At 48.0% G+C, this 20,850-nt stretch overlaps 1 protein-coding gene across 6 annotated transcripts in view; it reads right to left on the minus strand.

Annotated features, from left to right (window-relative positions):
* The window catches only part of kank1a (KN motif and ankyrin repeat domains 1a), a 430,902-nt gene that overhangs the window by 241,820 nt on the left and 168,232 nt on the right, over positions 1–20,850 (minus strand). Inside the window, exon 1 of one of the 6 annotated variants that reach the window (XM_038804688.1) lies at positions 615–800. The exons of the other annotated variants lie outside the window; for them this stretch is intronic. The gene's annotated coding sequence lies outside the window, so the exon portion shown is untranslated. Of the gene's footprint in view, positions 1–614; positions 801–20,850 lie in introns of those variants that run through there. 6 annotated transcript variants of the gene reach the window in all.

Consider the following 20,850-nt stretch of genomic DNA (forward strand, 5'->3'; position numbering starts at 1 on the left):
CATCTTGCAGGACAAGGGCAGCAGGTGCATGGGAGGAACACCAACTCCAAGCCACTCATCATCCCGACTTGGAACTATTTTGTTGTTCCTTCTCGGACTCTAGGTCAAAACCCCAAACTCCCTTCCTAACAGCACTTTGTGTACAGGTACACCACAGACAGCAGCGGTTCAAGATGATGCCTCATCATCACTTGCTCATGGGCAATTTGAGAGGGGGGGGGGGGGAAATAAATGGTGACCTAGCCACGGACACCCACATCCTATGAAATTATTATTTTTTTTTTTTTTTAAGGTGTTACACCAAGACTCAAGAGAATCGGGCTATCTAGGTGCAACTTACTGGCATCTGTGTGCACACCACACAAGGAAAAAAAACATTTTGAATTTAGTCAGTTGATCTTGTTATAATGGATCTGCCAGTTTAACTGCCACTCGAGGTCAACGCACGATAAAACCACTATTGCATTCTGTCTTTTTGCATGAGTCAGTAGTTCAAATGCAAGATATCACCACTGTAATGCAGATGGAACAACTTAAATCCTGATTAAGCAGGTGCAGGCAGCAAATACATTTCATGCTGAAAAAAAGGACAAAAAAAAAAGACAACTACATACCTTGCTGCAGAATTCAGAAAGCTGATAATCCACATTCATAATCACTCCCTTCGCTTAAAGTTCAGACGAATTCACATTCTTGAAGTTCCAATTAACTTTCTTTTCCCCCTTGTGGTCTTTCGGAAGTTAGCTTTTTTAAGATCTCATTTTCTCTCCCACAAATCTCCATTGCAATCTTACATAAAGTATGCTGACCTTAAAGGAATTTGCCTCTTTTGAAAACAGAGAACTTGTGCTTTAATTACTTCCTGCCTCAGCCACTTTAAAACTCTGGGAGCTTTTTAATTATAAAAGAAATTCTTTGGAAATAAAGAACATTGCAATGCGGATATAAAATTAAAACAAGACTCAAGCTTCAGTTTTTAGAATTTTAAAACCATCTACTTTTCTAAAATATTAAACCATCTTAAAATCAAAACAAGCACAAATAGAACACAAACTTGCCAACCCAGAAAGGAAGCAAAAGCTGGCCAAGTGCCCAAAACGCAGACAACCCGAAAATTCCTCAAGTACAGCCCATGGAATGTCAAAACAACCAATTACTCTGAAACTGCAATGGGACACAGGCATGTAGCTTCAGCAGTGGATAATCCCTCAGTGGAAGAACAAGGTTAGAAAGAGAAGAAAAATACATAAGAGCAACATACAATGTTTATTTTCTATTGTCCTCCCTCAAGAAAGTTGCGATTTTGTTTCATACTTTGTGTTTAGAATTCTGGAATAAAGACATTCATGCAAATGCAGCCTTTCAAGGCCTTGGGATGTCCCAATAAAAAAAAAGTGTGATTTGGGCATCGCTGGCTAGGCCAGCATTTATTGCCCGTACCAAACATCCTTAGAAAAGCATGGCGGTGAGTTGCCTTCTTGAGGTACTAAATGTGCACTTTACATCAGTGTTCACCAAAGAAAGGAACTTTGTGGAAGATGACTCTTGGGTAGGGTGTGTGGACAGTCTGGACCATGTTGTCAAAAAGGAGGATCTTTCAAAAGATATTAGGGTAGATAAGTCTCCTGGGCCAGATGGGATTTATCCCAGAATACTGAAGGAAGCAAGGGAGGAAATTGATGGGGCCTTGACTGACATCTTTGTATCCTCACTGGCTATTCTCCAGAGGACTGGAGAATAGGTAATGCGGTAGTGCTGTTGTAAGATAGCAGGGATAATCCTGGAAACTATAGGCCGGTGAGCCTCACGTCAGTAGTAGGTAAATTATTGGAGAGAATTCTCAGGGACAGTATTTATACCCATTTGGAAACAAATGGACTCATAGGCGATAGACAGCATCGTTTTGTGAAGGGAAGGATGTGCCTCACTAAATTGATCGAGTTTTTTGAGGAGGTGACAAAGATGACTGATGAGGGGAGGGAGGTAGATGTTGTTTACATGGACTTAGTAAAGCCTTTGACAAGGTGTCTCATGGCAGACTGGTACAAAAGGTGAAGTCACACAAGATCAGAGGGAAAGGTGGCAAGATAGGTACAGAACTAGCTCAGTAACAGTAGGCAAAGGATAGCAGTAGAAGGGTGTTTTTCTGAATGGAAGGTTGTGACTAGTGGTCTTCCACAGGGATCTGTGCTTGGTCCTCTGTTTGTAGTGTACATAAAACGATTTGGAGGAAAATGTAGCCGGTCTAATTAGTAAGTTCGCAGTTGACACCAACGTTGGTGGAGTGACAGATAGTGTTGAGGATTGTCAGAAGATACAGCAGGACATAGCTTGGTTGGAGACCTGGGCCGGGATTCTCCCCTACCCGGCAGGACAGGGGTCCCAGCGTAGCGGAGTGGCGCCAACCACTCTGGCGTCGGGCGTCCCCAAAGATGCAGAATTCTCCGCACCTTTAGGGGCTAGGCCCGCGCCGGAGTGGCTCCCGCTCTGCCGATGGGCCAAAACCGGCAATTCCCGGGTGGCGGAGAATTCCGGCCAAGGCGGGAGCGGGATTTGCGCCGGTCCCGAGCGATTCTCCGACCCTGCGGGGGGGGGGGGGGGTCGGATTATTTCGCCCCGGGCAGAGAAATGGCAAATGGAGTTTAATCTGGACAAATGTGAGGTAATGCATTTTGGTAGGTCCAACATAGAGGGGAACTATACCGTAAATGGCAAAACTCTTAGGAATATAGAAAGTCAGAGATCTGGGCGTGCATGTCCACAGATCTTTGCAGGTGGAAGCACAAGTGGACAAGGTAGTCAAGAAAGCATATGGAATGCTCGCCTTCATTGGATTGGGCATAGAGTATACAAACTGGCAAGTCATGCTACAGTTGTATAGAACCTTGGTAAGGCCGCACTTGTACACAATTCTGGTCGCAACAATGTGGAGGCTTTGGAGTGGTTGCAGAGGAGGTTTACCAGGATGTTGCCTGGTCTGGAGGGTGTTAGCAATGTGGAGAGGCCGAATAGACTCGGAGTCTTTTCATTCGAAAGGCGGAGGTGGAGGGGTGACCGGATAAGAGGGCTGCAAGATTATGAGGGGCATGGATAGAATGGATGGGTAGGCACTCTTTCCCAAGGTGGAGGGGTCGGCCACCAGGGGGCATAGATTTAAGGTCCATGGGGAAAAGTTCAGAGGAGATGTGCGAGGCAGGATTTTTTATGCAGAGGGTGGCGAGTGTCTGGAATGTGTTGCCAAGGGAGGTTGAGGAAGCAGGAACATTAATGGCGTTCAAAACACATCTTGACAAACACATGGATAGGGTGGGTATAGAGGGATATGGCACTAGGAAATGCCGAGAGTTTTGGCCAAGGGTGGTATCATGACCGGTACAGGGTTGGAGGGCGGAAGGGCCTGATACTGTGCTGTATTGTTCTTTGTATATCCACAGTGCAGTTGGAAAGAGTTCCAGGATTTTGACCCGACGACAGTGAAGGAACAGCGACATAGTTTCAAGTCAGGATGGCGAGTGGCTTGGAGAGGAACTTCCAGGTAGTGCTATTTCCATACACCTGCTGCCTTTGCCCTTCTAGGTCTAGGTAGAGGTCATGGATATGGGAGGTGCTGGCAAAAGGAGTCTTTGAGTCGCTGCAGTGAATCTTGTGGATGGTACACACTGCTGCCACTGTCACGACATCCTTGTCTAGCGCGGTCAATTCCAGCCCCACATATTGAAAAACCAATGGATACAGTTCCTTGATGTACTGGGATGACTTCCAGTGGTTTTCTCTGGCGAAGTTCTCTACTTTTCCTGCAGATTCAACATCATTTCAGGTTCACGGCAAAGGATGTGCCAGGCACTCCGTGCCTTCAGAACAACAGAGCAGCTATTTCAAGAGAGAGAGAGAGAGAGAGAGAGAGAGAGAGAGAGAGAGAGAGAGAGAGAGAGAGAGAGAGAGAGAGAGAGAGAGAGCGAGAGAGAGCGAGAGAGAGCGAGAGAGAGCGAGAGAGAGCGAGAGAGAGCGAGAGAGCGAGAGAGCGAGAGAGCGAGAGAGCGAGAGAGCGAAAGAGAGAGCGCGAGAGAGAGCGAGAGAGAGCGAGAGAGAGCGAGAGAGAGCGAGAGAGAGCGAGAGAGAGCGAGAGAGCGAGAGAGCGAGAGAGCGAAAGAGAGAGCGCGAGAGAAAAAGAGAGACACTGTCCTGACTTTCCTTGGCCAACCCAACGTTGCCAGTTAACCAATCGAGTCCCTCCAAAGCCAGGATCCATTCGGTGTCAAGAAATCTGGTTTCTCCCTTCCAAAACATAAAACCTGGGAACAGATCCTGGCAAGCAGGCTGTTTAACAAAGTCTTCTGCTTAAAGACACACCCCAATTATAGGTTCATGCACCAAATTAATGAAATAAATGGAAAGAAAGGAAATAAGAGGAACAACTCTCACACCATTGTATGTTGGTGGCAGAGGGAGTAAGTGATTAATGTGTTGGATGGAGTGCCAATCAAGCAAGCTGCTTTGCCATGAATGATGTCCAGCTTCTCCAGTGTTGCCAGAGCTGCACTCATTCGGGAAAGTGGAGAGTATTCCATTACACTCCTGACTTGTGCCTTGTATACAATGGACAGGCTTCGAGGGAGTCAGGAGAGCAGTTACTTGCTGCAGAATACCCAGCCTTAACACTCGTCACTGAAGTACTTGGAGGTGTAATAACTGTCTGAAACCAATTTACACACAGAGCTTCAAACAGCAAAGCAATAATCATTAAACAATCTGTGAAATTGGTAGAAGAATAAACATTGGCCAGGTCAGTGGCAGCTCCACTTTTCATTTTTGGAACAGGTGTTGGACCTTTGCCATCCACCCGAAAAGATAACTTCACCTTTGGGTTAACATCTTCTCCAAATCGTAGTGCTTCTGGCAGGACAGCATTCTCTCAAAGTTCATGGAGTGTTGCCTTACTATTATTTGTTGAATTCCTATATTTGTAATTGAAATATCTTTAATACAAGGTTAAAACATTTTTTAAAAAAAATTTAGAATACCCAATTTATTTTTTCCAATTAAGGGGCAATTTAGCGTGGCCAATTCACCTACCCTGCACATTAGAACACAAGAACATAAGAACTAGGAGCAGGAGTAGACCATCTGGCCCCTCGAGCCTGCTCCACCATTCAATGAGATCATGGCTGATCTTTTGTGGACTCAGCTCCACTTTCTGGCCCGAACACCATAACCCTTTATTCTTGAAAAGACTATCTATCTTTATCTTAAAAACATTGAATGAAAGAGCTTCAACTGCTTCACGGCAAGGAATTCCATAGATTCACAATCCTTTGGGTGAAGAAGTTCCTCCTAAACTCAGTCCTAAATGTACTTCCCCTTATTTTGAGGCTATGCTCCCTAGTTCTGCTTTCACCCGCCAGTGGAAACAACCTGCTCACATCTATCCTATCTATTCCCTTCATAATTTTATATGTTTCTAGAAGATCCCCCCTCATCTTTCTAAATTCCAACGAGTACAGTCCCAGTCTACTCGACCTTTCCTCATAATTCAACCCCTTCAACGAGGGGGCAGAAGCCCCCCACCAGGATAATCACCTGGAACGCAAGGGGACTTAACGGCCCAGTGAAGAGATCTAGAGCCCTCACCCACCTCAGAAACATGAGGGCAGACATAGTCTTCCTCCAAGAGACGCACCTGAGGGAGCAGGACCAACTGCGGGTAAGAAAGGGCTGGGTGGGACAAACCTACCATTCCTGCTATGGGACAAGGGCCAGGGGGGTGGCGATCCTGATCGGCAAGAGGACAATGTTTAGGGCGACAAAGACGGTCACAGACCCAGGGGGGCGGTATGTCATGGTCAGCGGGGCCCTGGATGGGGCACCGGTAGTTCTAGTCAACGTGTACGCATCCAACTGGGACGACACGAGTTTCATCAAAAAGACCATGGCAGAAATCCCGGACATAGCGACGCATCGACTAATCATGGGGGGGGACTTCAACTGTGTACAGGGTCCAAAGACGGACAGATCAAACCCCAAAACGGGGAAAACCTCAAGCATGGCAAGGGAACTGTGTCACTTTATGGAGCAGATGGGAGCAGTGGACCCCTGGAGGTTCGCTCACCCGGGGTAGAAAGAATTCTCCTTCTTCTCCCCAGTACACAACGTGTTCACCAGAATTGACTTCTTTGTGGTGGGGAAAACGGTGCTTCCAGGGATAGACAAAGTGGAATACTCCGCAATTGTGATATCAGACCATGCTCTACACTACATGGACGTGCGGCTAGAAACAGGAAGGGCCGAGCGCCCCACATGGAGGTTGGACGGTGCCTTACTAGCTGACAAGGCCTTCAGCGAAAGGATAGCGCGGGCCATAGCAGAGTACACGGAGAACAACCAAAACGGGGAGATCTCATCCTCCACGATCTGAGAAGCGCTTAAGGCCGTAATAAGAGGGGAAATCATTGCCTTCAAAGCGCAAAGAGATAGGGAGGAAAGGGTGGCTAGGCAGAAGCTGGTCGACTCCATACTGGAGGTAGACCGTAAATACTCCGAGGCCCCGACCGGAGAGATCCTGGCGGAGAGAAAAGAACTACAAAGGAACTTTGACCTGCTCTCCACCAGGAAAGCACTGCACCAACTCCGCCAGGCGGGCGGGATCCTGTACGAACACGGAGGCAAAGCCAGCCGCCTGTTGGCACACCAGCTGAGAAAGCAGGCAGCCACCAGAGAAATTGCGCAAATCAGGGGTACCAGAGGCACGTTGGAAACAGAACCAGAGAGGATTAACAAAACCTTCAAAGCCTTCTACCAAGAGCTGTACACCTCAGAGCCCCTAACGGGGAAGGCTGGAATGAACCGGTTCCTTGTTGGACTGGACATACCAGTTGTGGGAGAGGGCAGAAAACGGGACCTGGAAGCACCACTAGCACTGGGAGAGATCATGGGCAGCATTAGCTCCATGCAGACGGGGAAGGCGCCGGGACCGGACGGATTCCCGGCGGACTTCTACAAAACATTTGTGACAGCGCTGGCCCCGCACCTGCGGGAGATGTTCACAGACTCGCTAGCTAGGGGCACACTGCCACCCACGTTAGCACAGGCCTCAATCTCGCTGATACCGAAGAAAGACAAAGACCCAACGGAATGTGGGTCATACAGACCCATATCTCTGCTGAACGCAGACGCCAAAATACTGGCCAAAATCCTAGCCAAAAGGCTAGAAGACTGTGTACCTGAGGTGGTCACAGAGGACCAGACGGGCTTCGTCAAAGGTAGACAGCTTACCTCGAACATCAGGCGCCTGCTGAACGTGATAATGACCCCCTCCGGGGAGGGAACACAAGAGGTGATCGTCTCCCTGGACGCAGAAAAAAGGCCTTCGACAGAGTCGAACGGAAATACCTCAGAGGTACTGGAGCCGTTCAGGCTTGGAACAGGGTTCACCGCTTGGGTAACGCTCCTATACAACGCTCCCATGGCGAGTGTACGGACCAACAATACCAACTCCCAATACTTCCAGCTGCACAGGGGCACCAGACAAGGATGCCCACTGTCCCCGCTGCTGTTCACACTAGCAATCGAACTGCTAGCAACCGCGCTCAGGGCAGCAAAAAATTGGAGGGGGATCCGAAGGGGAGGCAGAGAGCACAGAGTCTCACTCTATGCAGATGATCTGCTCCTCTACATCTCGGACCCACAAAGCAGCATGGACGGAATCATCGCGCTCCTGAAAGAGTTTGGAGCCTTCTCGGGCTACAAACTCAACATGAGCAAAAGCGAGATCTTCCCAGGGGCTACCGTTCAAACAAGCCTGACACAAATTCCGCTACCTGGGGATCCAAATAGCTCATGACTGGAAAGGGATCCACAAATGGAACCTCACCAGCCTGACGGAGGAAGTAAAAAAGGACCTGCAAAGATGGAACACACTCCCACTCTCCCTCGCGGGGAGAGTCCAGACGATCAAAATGAACGTACTGCCCAGGTTCCTTTTCCTGTTTAGATCCATTCCGATCTACATCCCCAAGGCCTTTTTCAAAGTGCTGGACAAACTTATCATGGCGTTCGTATGGGGGGGGGGGTAAAAATGCTAGGATCCCAAAGAAGGTCCTACAAAAAACAAAATCCAGGGGGGGGCTAGCCCTCCCGAATCTACAATTCTACCACTGGGCGGCAACAGCCGAGGGAGTAAGGGGATGGATCCAGGAGCCAGAAGCCGAGTGGGTGCGTGCGGAGGAGGCCTCCTGCATGGGGACCTCCCTCCGGGCCCTCGCCACAGCAGCACTCCCATCCCCACCCAAAAAACACTCCAGCAGCCCAGTGGTGACAGCCACCCTCCAATCCTGGAACCAACTACGGCAGCAATTTGGCCTGACCAAAATGTCAGACAAGGCTCCCATCTGCAACAACCATAGGTTCACACCAGCACTGACTGACGCCACCTTCAAAAGATGGAGGCAGGAAGGGGGGACACGGACAGTCAGGGACCTATACACGGACGACAGGATTGCAACACTGGACGAACTGACAGAGAAATTTCGGCTAGCCGGGGGGGGGGGGGGGGGAGAACGAGCTACGGTACCTCCAGCTCAAAAACTTCTTACGAAAGGAGACAAGGACGTACCCACAATCGCCACGACAGACACTACTGGAAGACCTACTGGACACAAGTATCCTAGAGAAAGGGAACTGTAGCAACATGTATGACCGACTGGTAGAAAGGGACGACACTGTACTGGACGCAACAAGAATGAAATGGGAGGACGACCTGGGGATGGAGATAGGGTGGGGACTCTGGAGCGAAGCACTGCATAGGGTCAACTCCACCTCCACGTGCGCAAGGCTCAGCCTGGCGCAACTAAAAGTGGTACATAGAGCCCACTTAACAAGAAACCGTATGAGTAGGTTCTTCCCGGAGGTGGAGGACAGATGTGAACGGTGCCAAAGAGGCCCGGCCAACCACGCCCACATGTTCTGGTCTTGCCCCAGACTTGGAGTACTGGACAGCCTTCTTCGAGGCTATGTCCAAAGTGGTGGGGGTGAGGGTGGAGCCATGCCCGATAGTGGCGGTCTTCGGGGTTTCAGACCAGCCAGATCTATTCCTGGGGAGGAGGGCGGACGCCCTTGCCTTTGCCTCCCTGATCGCCCGCCGTAGAATCCTGTCTGGCTGGCGGTCAGCAGCACCGCCCAGAGCTGCAGACTGGCTGTCCGACCTCTCAGAATCTCTCCAAATGGAGAAAATCAAATTCGCCATCCGAGGGTCAGACGACGGCTTCCACAGAACGTGGGAGCCATTCAGGAGACTTGTCTACCTTTAGCCCCATTAGCTTGCCCATCACTACTTCCTTAGTGATAACAATCCTCTCAAGGTCCTCACCTGTCATAGCCTCATTTCTATCAGTCGCATGTTATTTGTGTCTTCCACTGTGAAGACCGACACAAAAAACGTGTTCAGTTCCTCAGCCATTTCCTCATCTCCCATTATTAAAACTCCCTTCTCATCCTCTAAAGGACCAATATTTACCTTAGCCACTCTTTTTGTTTTCTATATTTTTAGAAACTTTTACTGTCTGTTTTTATATTCTGAGCAAGTTTACTCTCATAATCTATCTTACTCTTCTTTATAGCTTTTTTAGTAGCTTTCTGTTGCCCCCTAAAGATTTCCCAGTCCTCTAGTCTCCCACTAATCTTTGCCACTTTGTATGTTTATTCCTTCAATTTGATACTCTCCCTTATTTCCTTAGATATCCACGGTTGATTTTCCCTCTTTCTACTGTCCTTCCTTTTTGTTGGTATAAACCTTTGCTGAGTACTGTGAAGAATTGCTTCAAAGGTTCTCCACTGTTCAACTGTACCACCATAAAGTCTTTGCTCCCAGTCTACCTTAGCTAGTTCTTCTCTCATCCCCTTGTAATCTCCTTTGTTTAAGCACAAAACACAAGTATTTGATTTTACCTTCTCACCCTCCATCTGTATTTTAAATTCCACCATATTGTGATCACCCCTTCTGAGAGGATCCCTAACTATGAGATCATGAATCAATCCTGTTTCATTACACAGAACAAGATCTAGGACCGCTTGTTCCCTCGTAGGTTCCATTACATACTGTTCTAGGAAACTATCGCCGATACATTCTATAAACTCTTCCTCAAGGCTGCCTTGACCGACCTGGTTAAACCAATCGACATGTATATTAAAATCCCCCATGATAACTGCTGTACCATTTCTACATGCATCAGTTATTTCTTTGTTTATTGCCTGTCCCACCATAACGTTACTATTTGGTGGCCTATAGACTACTCCCATCAGTGACTTTTTCACCTTACTATTCCTGATTTCCACCCAAATGGATTCAACCTTATCCTCCATAGCACCGATATCATCCCTAACTATTGCCCGGATGTCATACTTAAATAACAGAGCTACACCACCTCCCTTACCATCCACTCTGTCCTTCCGAATAGTTTGATACCCTTGGATATTTAACTCCCAGTCGTGACCATCCTTTAACCATGTTTCAGTAATGGCCACTAAATCATAGTCATTCACGATGATTTGCGCCATCAACTCATTTACTTTATTCTGAATACTACGAGCATTCAGGTAAAGTACACTTATGTTGGTTTTTTTACCTCTGTTTTGAATCTTAACATCTCCATTTTTATTCCTTTTAGTTGTGGGGGCGAAACCCACGCAAACACGGGGAGAATGTGAAAACTCCACACAGACAGTGACTGAGAATCGGGACTGAATCTGGGACCTCGGCGCAGTGAGGCAGCAGTGCTAACCACTGTGCTACCCTAATACAAGGTAAATTTAAAATACAATGTCATTATGCTAACTTTTTCTACTTCCTTCGCAGCCACAGTGGACATCTCTCGAACTCTCGTAACGTGGGACTCAGGACATGAGCAGCATCAGAGTGAGAGCAATGGGCTGCGGAGATGAGCCACGAGTGGCAAGATGGGTGGGAGCAGGAGGGTTGGTGAGTAGGATGGGTGACAAGCTCCAAAATGGTGCTAATCAGGTCACGTAACTTAATGTCTCACACTTCATGAAACAATGTAATGTTGAAACGCTCATGTCAAATAAGAATCCTGGCCCTTTTAACTGCGTAACATTAAAGAGGAACAACTCAAAATGGGGACTTTGAGGAACATCGGAATCAGTGACAGGTGGAGATTGATAATGCATGCACCAATCAACACCATATAAGCTTGATTTTTTAAAGAGGAGTGCAATTGATAAACATTCCGCTGCCAATTCTTCATCATCTTCACACACTACCATTTGAGGAGTAGTGGAGGTGGTTGTGGAAGGGTTCCTGGGCTGATTAACAGCCCATTGAACCATGTCACAAACAAGTCCTGTCACATACTTGAAAGCAGAGCTTCTGGCACAGAGCTAGGGACAGTACCGCAATAGCTCCTTCCAGGGCCATGAATCACTTCAGTCATTTAATGCATTATTTTTGACAGTACTGCTCATGATTGCCATTAATGTTGCACAACAATCTGTTAAAAACTGACTGCACTAGCACCATCTATTTGTCACAATAGGAAACTACATTGAATTATTCATTTTAGGTTCAGAATGAAATTCAACGGGCGCGATTCTCCCAAAACGGGAGAAATCGTAAAGCTGGCGTCAAACCCGGGCGGGTTTGACGCCAGCGCGCCCCTTCCCGACCGGGAACCGATTCTGGTCCCCGGTCGGGGCTAGCAGCCCGACGCCGTAGGCTCCGGCATGACGGGCTTAACGAACATCGTTAAGCCCGCTTGCCGGAGTTAGCGCCGGCTGACGCGTCATATGACGTCAGCCGCGCATGCGCGGATGACGTCATCGCGTATTTGCGCAAAACCCGCGCATGCGCGGGCCGGGTTGCCCCTCAGCTGCCCCGCGAATGGATACTGCGGGGCGGCGGAAGGAGAAAGAGTGCGCGGGCATCGGGCCCGCTGCCCGCGATCGGTGCCCACCGATCGCGGGCCCATGGCACCCTTGGCACGGCCGTGGTACTGCCGTGCCAATCGGTGCCATGGTTATGAAAAGCGAGTTTGTGACGCCGTTTTTACGAACGGCCAGACCAGGTGCGTTTGCCGTTCGTAAAAACGGCGTAAAGGGCTGGGACTTCGGCCCATCGAACAGCTGTGAATCGCTGCCGGCCGTAAAAAAAACGGCGGCAGCGATTCGGGTCGGGAGTTGGGCGGGGGGGTGGGGGAGAATAGCGGGAGGGCGGGAAAAATGTCGGGAAGGCCCTCCCGCTATTCTCCGACCCGCCGTGGGGGTTGGAGAATTTCGCCCAAAATTATTGATTCATTGTATAAGTCAATTAAGATACAAATATGTCAAGAGCATGATTACAAAATAATAAAGGTATTACTCTACCCTTCAGGAGGGAACACTTAACTTTGTAATATTCAATACGGCACAGAAAGAGGCTCTTCGGACAATCGAGTCTGCATCGACACATGAAAAACTCCTAACCTGCCTACCTAATTCTATTTGCCAGTAGATTCGCATCCCTCAAACAAACTACCTTAAATGATCGATGACAACACAATTAGTGTGTAGCATATTTGTCTCCAATTCAGATGTCCTGACTGCCAAACATAAAATAAAATCAGAATTGAAGGCCAAGCTCACAAAACAACACCCACTTGAATTGATATAGTACATTTAATATGAAACCAGAGATTACCTATAGTGCAGGAGGCGGCCATTTGGCTCATTGAGTCTGCACCGACCCTCTGAAAGACCACCCTACCTAGGCCCTCTCGACCGCCCTGTCCCCCATAACCTGCACATCTTTTGGATTGTGGGAGAAACCCACGCAGACACGGGGAGAAAGGACGAACTTCACCAGAGGCCGAAATTGAACCCAGGGTCCCCGGCGCTGTGAGGCAGCAGTGCTAACCACTGCGTCGTGCCGCCCAAAGGACTTTACAGGCATGATACAGAGTCACACATGAGCGGCATGGTAGCACATTGGTTAGCACTGTTGCTTCACAGTGCCAGGGTCCCGGGTTCAATTCCCGGCTTGGATCACTGTCTGTGCGGAGTCTACCCTTTCTCCCCGTGACTGCATGGGTTTCCTTCCACAAGTCCCGAAAGACGTACTTTAAAAAAAAAATTTGAGTACCCAATTCATTTTTTCCAATTAAGGGGCAATTTACTGTGGCGAATGCACCGAACCCACACATCTATTGGCTTCTGGGGGCGAAACCCACGCAAACACGGGGAGAATGTGCAAAGTACACACGGACAGTGACCCAGAGCCGGGATCGAACCTGGGATCTCGGCGCCGTGAGGCTGCAGGGCGAACTCACTGCGCCACCATGCTGCCCTTCGAAAGACATACTTAAGTGAATTGGACATTCTGAATTCTCCCTCAGTGTACCCAATGTAGCCACCTAAGATTGACACTGGGCTACAAAATGGAGAACTGCTAAGGCTGCAGGGAGAAAACAGTCTTAGCAAGGCCAAGCAGTTTGCAGAAGGCTAATTAGCATTCTGCACGTACAAAAACCAGTTTATGGCCAGGTGCAGAATCTCAGCTAAAGGTGTAAATGGCAACGACGATTTGCATAGTAATGAGGTGATCCAGATCTAGGCCCACACAATAGAAACATTTAGGTTTGAATGGATACTTTGAGTGGACGCCCAGACGAAACGGCACCATAAGTATCCATCACAAAGCACCATAGAGACCGCCCCACCCATCGAAAAGAGACCCTCAGATTGGTGGGTTTGGAAAATATCGATTGGAAGAAGGTCCAATCGATACACGACAGGTAGAGAACCGCCCCGAAAAGGCACGGACTTTAGGGGACCTATAAAAGTAGATCCCGCACATGGTCCTGTCTGTTGTTTGGCTCCGGCTCTGCTGTTGTCTTGGCTCCGGCTCTCTGCTGTCTTCATCGCTTTGCTGATACATCGCATCCTGACTCCAGTTCCATCACCAGCCGTTGAGCCACCAGCCATCGAACTGTAAGTTTCACCACGACGCTCGCTACGTGAACCAGACTTGCTAGACCCTGACGACCTCTAACTTTCTGAGAGTTGCAGACCAAGAACGGGACGAAGGCCTCGCTCCCTGACCTTGCCTGTTCCTGTTTAGATAAGTATTTTAGTCGTTTAGTTTAGAAGTAACTTAGTCTCTTTAGCGTATGCATGTGTATTTATTATATTTGTTATAATAAATATCAATCGTTTGAACTTACTAATCGGTGTACAGTTTTATTACTTTGAACCTGACCTTGATATACTTGAGGTGTCTAAATACGGCACCTGGCGACTCCGAGCATAATTACATACACAGAGCTGTAGTAGTGTTAAGCACGGCCTTTAAACGGAGGCGTGTTAATACACTCCAATAAAACGCGTAATACACTCAAGTAAAACGTGCAACACCAAACAGGCACTGGAGTGAGACAACTAGGGGCTTTTCACAGTAATTTCCTTGCAGTGTTAATGTAAGCCTACTTGTGACACCAATAAAGATTATTACACGGAGGATATTAGGTCAGACAGCCAAAAACCTGGCAAACGTAGACAGTTTTGGGAAGTTTCTTAAAAAGGAGTAAATCAAAATGAGGCGGAGAGGTGCAGGGAGACAATTCCAGAGCTTGTGGCCTGGACAACTGAAGACAGCCTCAATGGTGCAGCAATTATTTTTTTTTCATAAATTAAGAGTACCCAATTATTTTTTTTTCATAAATTAAGAGTACCCAATTATTTTTTTTTCCCAATTAAGGGGCAATTTAACGCGGCCAACCACCCAGCCTGCACATCTTTGGGTTGTGGGGGTGAAACCCACGCAGACATGGGGAGAATGTGCAAACTCCACATGGACAGTGACTGAGGGCCGGGATTCGAACCCAGGTCCTCAGCGCCACAGTCCCAGAGCTAACCACTGCACCACATGCTGCCCTATGGTGCAGCAATTATGACTGTGAATGCACGAGAGGGCGGCAAATATTTAGAGGGATGAGGGGCTGGGGGATACTGTATAGATTCAGAAGGTCAAGGCCAGGCAGTGTTTTGCAAACAAGGAGAAGAATCTTAAAATGAAAATGTTGCGATACCAAGAGCCAAACATCAGTCAGTGAGCACAGGGGAATGGAACTTGGTGAAAACCGCGGCAGAGTTTTGAATGACAGAATTTAAGGAAGGTAGAAAGTGGGAGACCAGCCGGGAGTATGTTGGAAGAGTTAAGTATAGAGATAACGGCACAGGGAGACTTTCAGCAGCAGATCAGCCCAGATTGGGGCAATGTTGAGCAATGCTACTAAAGTGGAATTAGGCAACCTTGATTCGGTGTCACATACGATCCCAAGATGAGTTCCTGACCTCCTACACGTGCCAAGGCTGTGAACGGACTGGTTTAATTTCAAAATGTTGCCAGAGAGACGGATGGGAGCTGGGGAACAGATTTTGTCAAGGGCCAAAAAAAATGGCTTCAGTCTTCGCAAAATTTGACTGGAGGATATTTCTGTTCATCCAGTGCTGGATGTCGGATAAAGAGCGAGGGAAGATGGGCACAAAGGAGCTGATCATAAGCGTACATCTAAAAATTAACACCGTCATCGGGATGCCAAGGGATGTACGTAAATAAGAAATAGAAAGGGCCAAATGACAGATCCTTGAAGAAAACAAAAGTTTTGGTGCGTGAACAGGAAAAGGAGAGATTGATATGATGGCGAGGAAAGGGAGTTAGGAATGCAGGCACAAGAGTGTAGTTGCACTCAGCTGGATGAGTAGCGAGGCGTTGGAGAAGAATCAGTGTGGTCAACGATGTCAAAAGCTGCAGATTAAGAAGAACAAGGAAGAAACGTTCACGTGTGTGCGTCCGTTGTCCGTTTCGTGGCCGCCGGCCGGCCACTTGCGTCTTGTTGGCACCTCACTGCCGCACGCACGTCTCGTGTGCCATTTGAGTCTCCATGGGCGCGATTCTCCGCAAATGCGGAGAGTCGTAAAGGCTGCCGGGAAACTGGCCGTGTTTCACGGGAGCCTCCGCACCCCCTCCCGGGACCCGATTCTCCCCCCCGGTCGGGGCTAGCAGCGCGGCCCCGTGAAGAACGGCATCGCAGGCTTAGTGATCGTCGCTAAGCCCGCGCGCCAAGGCTGCTGACGCGCACGATGACGTCAGCCGCGCATGCGTGGTGCATGCGTGGTGCGGCCGTGCCAATCGGTGCCATGGTTGTCCGGGACGGCACTTTGCGGCCGTTTTCACGAACGGTGAGAGCAGGTGTGTTTGCGTTCGTGAAAACGGCCGTAAAGGCCTTGGAACTCGGCCCATCGGCCTGGGGAGAATCGCTGTTCACCGTAAAAAACGGCGAGCAGCGATTCATGTCGTGGGGCGGCCGTGGGGGGAGAATAGCGGGAGGTCGGGAAAAATGTCGGGAAGGCCCTCCCGCTATTCTCCGACCTGTCGTGGGCAGCGGAGAATCGCGCCCCATATATTTTGTAAATGGTTCTCTACATCTGGACACAGATGCACAAAATCACCAATTAAGATCTGTCAACAGGCAAGTTAAAGGGTTTTAATTAAGCAATTTTACAAGATTGTTTTTATTAGTTCACTGGAAGTTGGTTTAAGAATAAGGTTGGAGATCTAATTAAGGATTGAGTAACTTCAAATGTTTTAAAACTATCCTTGATCTTTTACAGACTGCACAGCTGAAAGTCATAACATCTTATTTGTGTAAACTGAAGATATTTTGGGCCAGAGAACTGCTGGCTAATTGATATGTATCATTTTACCACAACGAGTTTCCTTTTTTTTTTAAATGAAAAGTGATTTCATGAGCATTGCCATCAGATTCCAATATTATTACTTGATTTAGAGTCTCAAAATTAATTTATGCAGCAAAAGGGAAGCCAAGTTGGGACTCTACTACAGGCCTCTCAAAAGCGAACGTGAAGTAGAGATACAAATATGTAGACAGATTATAGAAAAATGTAGGAGCAATAGGGTGGTTGTGATGGGAGATTGTAATTTCCCCAACATTGAATGGGACTCATGTAGTGTTGGAGGTGTAGATGGAGCAGAATTTGTCAGGAACATACAAGAGAGTTTTTTAGAGCAGTATGTAAATAGTCCAACTCGGGAAGGGGCCATACTGGACCTGGTATTGGGGAATGATCCCGGCCAGGTGATTGAAGTTTCAGTCAGTGATTACTTTCGGAATAGCGATCACAATTCCTTAAGTTTTAGAATACTCATGGACAAAGACGAGAGTGGTCCTAAAGGAAGAGTGCTAAATTGGGGAAAGGCCAAGTATAACAAAATTCGGCAGGAGCTAGGGAATGTGGATTGAGAGCAGCTGTTTAAGGGTAAATCCACATTTGAAATGTGGGAGTCTTTTAAGGAAAGGTTGATTAGAGTGTAGGACAGACATGTCCCTGTGAAAATGAGGGATAGAAATGGCAAGATTAGGGAATCATGGATGACGGGTGGAATTATGAGACTAGCTAAGATGAAAAAGGAAGCATACACAAGATCGAGAAGACTCAAAACTGATGAAGCTTTGGAGGAATATCGGGAAAGTAGAACAAATCTCAAACGCGTAATAAAGAGGGCTAAAAGGGGGTCATGAAATATCTTTGGCTAACAGGGTTAAGGAAAATCCCAAAGCCTTTTATTCATATATAAGGAGCAAGAAGGTAACTAGAGAAAGGATTGGCCCACTCAAGGACAAGAGGGAATTTATGTGTGGAGTCAGAGGAAATGGGTGAGATTCTTAATGAGTACTTTGCATCGGTATACATGACGGATGTTGAGGCTAGGGATGGACGTTTAAAACTCTAGGTCAAGTCGGCATAAGGGGGAAGTTTTGGGTATTCTAAAAGGCATTAAGGTGGACAAGTCCCCAGGACCGGATGGGATCTATCCCAGGTTACTGCGGGAAGTGAGGAATGAAATAGCTGGGGCCTTAACAGATATCTTTGCAGCATCCTTGAGCACGGGTGAGGTCTTCCGGAGGACTGGAGAATTGCTAATGTTGTCCCTTTGTTTAAGAAGGGTAGCAGGGATAATCCAGGGAATTATAGACCTGTGAGCTTGGCGTCAGTGATAGGCAAACTGTTGGAGAAGATACGGAGGGATAGGATCTATTCACATTTGGAAGAAAATAGACTTATCAGTGATAGGCAGCATGGTTTTGTGCAGGGAAGGTCATGTCTTACAAACCTAATAGAATTCTTTGAGGAAGTGACAACATTAATTGATGAGGGAAGGGCTGTAGATGTCATATACATGGACTTCAGTAAGGCGTTTGATAAGGTTTCCCATGGCAGGTTGATGGAAAAAGTGAAGTCATATGGGGTTCAGGGTGCACTAGTTAGATGGATAAAGAACTAGCTGGGCAACAGGAGACAGAGAGTAGTGGTGGAAGGGAGTGTCTCAAAATGGAGAAAGGTGACTAGTGGTGTTCCAAAGGGATCCGTGCTCGGACCACTGTCGTTTGTGATATACATAAATGACCTGGGCGAAGGTATAGGTGGTCTGATTAGCAAGTTTGCAGATGATACTAAGATTGGTGGCGTTGCTGATAGCGAGGAGGACTGTCAGAGAATACAGCAAAATATAGATAGATTGGAGAGTTGGGCAGAGAATGGCAGATGGAATTCAATCCAGGCAAATGCGAGGTGATGAATTTTGGAAGATTTAATTCAAGAGCGGACTATACGGTCAATGGAAGAGTCCTGGGGAAAATTGATGTACAGAGAGATCTGGGAGTTCAGGTCCATTGTACCCTGAAGGTGGCAACGCAGGTCGATAGAATGGTCAAGAAGGCATACAGCATGCTTGCCTTCAATGGATGGGATATTGAGTACAAGAGTCGGCAGGTCATGTTACTGTTGTATAGGACTTTGGTTAGGCCACATTTGGAATACTGCGTGCAGTTCTGGTCGCCACATTACCAAAAGGATGTGGATGCTTTAGAGAGGGTGCAGAGGAGGTTCACCAGGATATTGCCTGGTATGGAGCGTGCTAGCTATGAAGAAAGGTTGAGAGATTAGGATTGTTTTCGTTGGAAAGACAGAGGTTGAGGGGGACCTGATTGAGATCTACCAAATTATGAGAGATATGGACAGGGTGGATAGCAACAAGCTTTCCCCCCCTCCCCCCCAAAGAGTGGGGGTATCAATTACAAGGGGACACGATTTCAAGGTGAGAGGGGGAAAGTTTAAGGGAGATGTGCGTGGAAAGTTTTTTTACGCAGAGGGTGGTGGGTGCCTGGAATGCTTTGCCAGCAGAGGTGGTAGAGGCGGGCACGATAGCATCATTTAAGATGCATCTAGACAGATATATGAATGGGCGGGGAACAGAGGGAAGTAGATCCTTGGAAAATAGGTGACAGGTTTAGCTAAAGGATCTGGATCGGCGCAGGCTGGGAGGGCCGAAGCGCCTGTTCCTGTGCTGTAATTTTACTTTGTAATATATAAAGCAAGTCAAGAAACAGTACTAATATGGCAATAATGATGAAATGGTAAAGGCTAAATATTTTTAGGCACAATTACAACTCTTTCCATCTTATGAAAGCAAAATTTTCAAGCTGCAGTACTGCATCTCACCATTAAGCCATCGAAGAATAAGAAACCTATCTGAACCAAATGTTGGTTAGCTCCCCAGCGTAGTTGTGCATGACACTGTCAGTCATATGCTCAGTAATATCCATTCTTGATGCCAAAGGATGTGTCTTGCTTATCATGATCTGTATGATCCCATCAAACATGCAGTTATTCTGGAACTAATTTGGCCTTTGTTTCAGCATAGCGTCAGCTTTACAGCACAAAAAGAGGCCCTTCGGCCCATCATGTCTGCACTGACCGTCAAGCATCTATTCAAATCCCATTTTCCAGCACTTGGTTGCTAGCTTTGTATGCTGCTTTGCATGCTATGTCTTTTTTTTTAAATAATTTTTATTGAAATTTTTCGATACAAACATTTACCCCTACTACATTTTAAATTATAACACAACAAATCCCCCCTGGAAAATCCTCCCCACGCCCTCCCCCGCGCGCACCCCCCCACCCTCCCCCCCCCCCCCCCCCCCCCCCCCGCGCTACCAGTCTAGCAACCAAACCGTTTTTCCCTTTCTGCCGATGGCCTCGGGCAGTCATTGCCCGCGACCCCCCGCTGACGTGCTCCCTTCGTTGCTATCCCCCCCTCCCTTTCCCCCCCCCCCCCCCTTTCTCCCCGGGTTGCTGCTGTTTCGGCCTCCAGTTCCTATCTCTGATCCAGAAAGTCAAGGAAGGGCTGCCACCGCCGGAAGAACCCCTGTACCGACCCTCTCAGGGCGAATTTGATTCTTTCCAATTGGATGAAGCTTGCCATGTCGTTTAACCAGGTGTTAACACTTGGTGGCCTTGTGTCCCTCCACTGAATCAAGATCCTTCTCCGAGCTACCAAGGACGCAAAGGCCAATATTCCGGCCTCCCCTGCCTCCTGTACTCCTGGCTCCACCCCAACCCCAAAAATCGCTAGCCCCCACCCTGGTTTGACCCTGGTTCCCACCACTCTCGATACCGTCCCCGCCACCCCCTCCCAGAACTCTTCCAGTGCCGGGCACATCCAGAACATATGTACATGGTTCGCAGGGCTTCCCGAACACCTAACACACCTGTCCTCACCCCCGAAGAACCGACTCATCCTAGTCCCCGTCATATGGGCTCTGTGCAGCACCTTAAATTGGATGAGGCCCAACCTTGCGCACGACGACGACGAATTGACCCTCTCTAAGGCATCCGCCCATGTCCCATCTTCTATCTGCTCTCCGAGCTCCGCTTCCCACTTGTCTTTCAGCTCCTCTATCGATACCTCCTCCACCTCCTGCATTATTTTGTAGATGTCCGAGACCT

Source organism: Scyliorhinus canicula, chromosome 8, assembly GCF_902713615.1.
Source record: "Scyliorhinus canicula chromosome 8, sScyCan1.1, whole genome shotgun sequence".
NCBI classification, from domain to species: Eukaryota; Metazoa; Chordata; class Chondrichthyes; order Carcharhiniformes; family Scyliorhinidae; genus Scyliorhinus; species Scyliorhinus canicula.